The 4,335-nt window shown below is 38.1% G+C and overlaps 1 protein-coding gene across 1 annotated transcript in view; it reads right to left on the bottom strand.

The window, feature by feature from the left end:
* Naxe (NAD(P)HX epimerase) overlaps positions 1-4,335 on the bottom strand; it is a 7,493-nt gene that overhangs the window by 2,215 nt on the left and 943 nt on the right. The gene's annotated exons all lie outside the window — the stretch shown is intronic.

Here is a 4,335-nt window from a genome sequence, read left to right as displayed (position 1 = left end):
CGATTTACTGACTCGACCCGACTCCGAGTCAATAGTCTGTTCTGTTTAGCTGCAAAAGAAGAGCAAAATTGTGTAAGAAATGCAGCTACAAAGAAAAGAACAGACTGTTGACTCAGAGTCGGGTCGAGTCAGGGTGCCGTCACATGCGGCGTAACTTGCGTAAGCGTAACTTGCGCCTACCAATCATATCATTTCACTTGAACATCAGTTTCTGTCTAGTCACTTTATGCTTTTTACGCTATTTTGTTGTTACGCCGAAACATGATAGAACCACTATGCGTCGAATCTAATTTCTGGCTCATTTTAGCTTATTCTGTCTGAAAAAATGCACAAGGGTTTCGATTTTGCAACAGCAAAATTATAAAAGTCGTGCGCCCCTTTGCATCGCGTGAAAAGTCGAAATCCATGTGGAACAGTACAATTATAGACCTCATTTTGCTTCTGTGACAGATTTCCTAACCTCAATAGTCTTCAACTTTAATGCTTAATATCTCAGATCACAAGGCGTTTTTTTTTGCCAAATTCTTTCGTTTCATGCAAAAACGCGTCGAATAAGCCTAAGAGTGGTTTCACAAAATTTTCCGATTTTAATAATTTATTCGATCATCCGCTCATATATACGCGATGGAAAGGTACCGGTTCCCCATGAGACGTACTTTTCGAGATGCGTAGGTTACGAAAACCAATCGTAAATTCATTTAGCATTTCTGTTAGAGTGTACAACAGAAATTTTAATCAGCAATTGGTTGCATTAGCCCGGATCTTCATACGGGCAACAGCGCTTTGACACCGAACGCTGATTGGTGAAAAACGGGTGGTGGGAGTAAATTTTATCCCCACAACCGGCATTTCACCAATCAAAGCTCTGTGTCAAAGCACTGTTGCTCGTATGAGGATCCAAGCTTAGTTCCGCATTTCTCTAATCTTCCGCGAAATACGCTCAATGTGAATGCGGGCTTTCAGAATGGCGTATTCTAGTAAATAAAAAATAACGTATTCTAGTAAATTACTAGAATACGCAGGTTAGTCCGGATCCTCAAGGCCCGTCTACAATACACGGAGTAAGACGTAAGAGTAAGAAATTGACCAATCACAGTCGAATGTGAGAAGAATAATCGACTGTGATTGGTCAATTTCTTACTCTTACTTCTTACTCCGTGTATTGTAGACGATGCCTAATACGGGCAACAGCGCTTTGACACCGAACGCTGATTGGTGAAAAACGGGTGATGGGGGTAAATTTTACCCCCACAACCGGCTTTTCACCAATTAGCGCTCTGTGTCAAAGCGCTGTTGCCCATATGAGGATCCGGGCTTACGCTTACGCAGGTTACGCCGCATGTGACGGCACCCTCAGTAATCGAATACGCTATTATTGACCTCTGCTACACGGCACGCTTAATCGGGTTTAATAATATCCGTAGTAATGAAATTGGCCAATCATAGCTTTTCGTCGGGAGAATGGAATGATTGTGATTGGCCAGTTTCATAACTACGGATGTTATTAAACTCGATTTAGGGTGACGTGTAAATGTAGTTATGGATCTACTCTAAAGTCCTAGATTTATTAGAGATTAGAGAGGCAGTCCCTAGCAGGCGTTTAATTAACTTATGAAACAATTTTCTCGTTACTAGTAAATATTTTTAGTAACCAAGAAATTGCTTTCTGAAATAAAAATTATATTTTATAAAAAGTAATCAATGTACGATTTCTAATACTCATATCATAAATTTAAGAAAAATGTTCTCTTATTAACAATCAGATTCAAGTAATGACATTTATTAGATTTAATAAAACAATTTTCTACTGACAAGTGTTTTTATTAGAATAAAATATTTTCTTCATTGATAAATTATTTGCTTCAAGATAATATTTTATTGGAACAAAAAACAAATTTATTATGGCAAGTAAATAATTCTTTCAATCAATAAATTACAGTTCAAGAAAATGTGTTTACTTGAAACAAGTAAATTTTTTTTTTCTGTGGAGGTACATAAAATTGTACTCTATTTCTTTTTTTATTTTTTGATAAAAATAATTTTAAAAATTATAATTTAATATATTTTTAAAAGTGGTAATAAAAAAAATAAAATTTAGTAATCAGTTTTTTTTTAAATCATCGATTTTACAATATCAATATTTTCTTCTACGATGAATCGGTTAATTAAAAATCGGGTTGGATCATAATCGATATTATTATAGAATCGATGCTTATTATTATAAAATCGCCCATCCCTATTATCACTGCTTATTTCGCTGCCTATACAGCTATAGGATAGTCAGTAAGTTCGTGCTGTCAACTGTAAGTCTTAAGGAATTAACCAATCATAGTCGATTATTCTTCTCACATTCAACTGTGATTGATCAATTTCTTAAGGCTTAAGGCTTATTACTCTATTATGTTTGCGGACTAAAAAAACTTAAGGCGTAAGACTTAAGCAGTAAACGAATCGACCAATCACAATAAAGACCGTAAGACCATATGTAAGCAATAGCGAATCCAACATGTTGATTTCGTTACTCCGGATCTACAATGGGTGTTTTAAGCCTTAAGCCGTAAGAAATTGACCAATTACAGTCGAATACGAGAAGAATAAGCGACTATGATTCACCCATTTCTTATAGCTTAAGGCTTAAAACCCTATTGTAGATCCGGACTTACTGCTTAAGTCTTACGTCTTAAGTTTTTCTATGTGCCAAAGCCTTAAGCATTCAATCAACAACAACAACAACACATGTGCATCATCTGGCGGAGCTCTTTTGAAATCTCGCTCGACTTACGACTAGAGATGCCAATTCTGGGTATCTATTATGGAAATAATCGGAATGGATTCCGATCGGAATTATTCAATTATTCCCTAGATTTCTATTGTGTTTTCTGGGGAAAACGAAATAATTCCGATCGGAATCCATTCCGATTGTTTCCATAATAGGTACCCTGGGTACCTATCATAGAACAAGTCGGAATCGATTCCGATCGAAATTATTCAATTATTCCCTAGATTTCTATTGTGTTTTCTAGGAAAAATGGGATAATTCCGATCGGAATCAATTCCGACATATTTCATGATAAGTACCCTGTTAAGCCTAATGTCCACGATACTCGAAATCGGGGTGATCTCGATTGACCACGTCTCGATTGGATACCACCAATCACAGCGACCGGTGCTTAAGAGCTTTGTAGTCTCAAGCGCTGTGAGTGGCTCGTGTCCAATTGAGCCGTGTCCAACTGGGTGCCACCCCTCGAAATCGGTCCGAGATCTCAGACAGAGAAAAAATTAACAAATCACATTTAACCACATGACTATTGCGATTGGTCAATTCTTTCTTCATCCGAGGTCTCGGACCGATTTTTAGCATCGTGGACACAAGGCTTAAAGCTGGATTTTCATCTGACGCTAGACGCTCATTTTCAGCGTCAAAACAGGTCACGTGATCAAAATTGACGCTTGGTATTCGTCAAGTTTGATTACGTGACCTGTTTTGACGCTGAAAATGAGCGTCTAGCGTCAAATGATAATCCAGCCTTACGGTTTACGACATCGCGACTAGCGTCAACGGTCGGCGGTCTGGTGCAACCGGTAGCACACACACAAGCACAAGCTCGTGTACGTTTTAGGATCGGCGCACAAAGATGGTCGGAACTGTTTCCGATTGAATCGTAATTGTTTTAAAGTCGTACATAAAATGTGATTGGATAATATTCTTTATGCATACGTTTATGCGGCTATGCAAGTTTGTGTGGATATACCTTTACGATTACGATTCAATCGGAAACAGTTCCGACCATCTTTGTGCGCGGATCCTAAAGCGGGGAGCACAGACTCTTGCATAACGCATAACACGTAATGCATAAGAATATGTACCAATCGAAGTTCTCCGTTTCTTTCCCTTCCATGTAATAGAGAACTCTGGTTGGTTCAATTTCTTATGCCTCATGTGTTATGCGTTATGCAAGAGTCTGTGCTCCCCGCTTAACTCTTTCGCAGAACTTCTGCTACCAGATTAAAGCCTATCGCACATGAAATGCATAATAGAGCATAAACATAACATAAGACCGCTGGACCAATGAGCATCCAGCATTAAGTCGCCATATTGATTTACATAAGATGTTCATTGGTCGAACGGTCTTATGTTACGTTTGTGCTCTATTATGCATTTCATGTGCGATAGGCTTAAAGATATATCCACACAAACTTGCATAGCCGCATAAACGTATGCATAAAGAAAATTATCCAATCACATTTTGGGTGCTTTCCAGCAAGGACACAATCAAACACAGTGTAACACAGTGAATCGTTTCATCCTTGTTTAACGTAAGCAAACAACAAGGA

The sequence above is a fragment of the Trachymyrmex cornetzi genome, unplaced genomic scaffold (genome assembly GCF_001594075.2).
Source record: "Trachymyrmex cornetzi isolate Tcor2-1 unplaced genomic scaffold, Tcor1.1 scaffold805, whole genome shotgun sequence".
Classification (NCBI taxonomy): domain Eukaryota; kingdom Metazoa; phylum Arthropoda; class Insecta; order Hymenoptera; family Formicidae; genus Trachymyrmex; species Trachymyrmex cornetzi.
The sequence above is the reverse complement of the archived record's forward strand: the minus strand, read 5'-3'. Positions and strand labels throughout refer to the sequence as shown.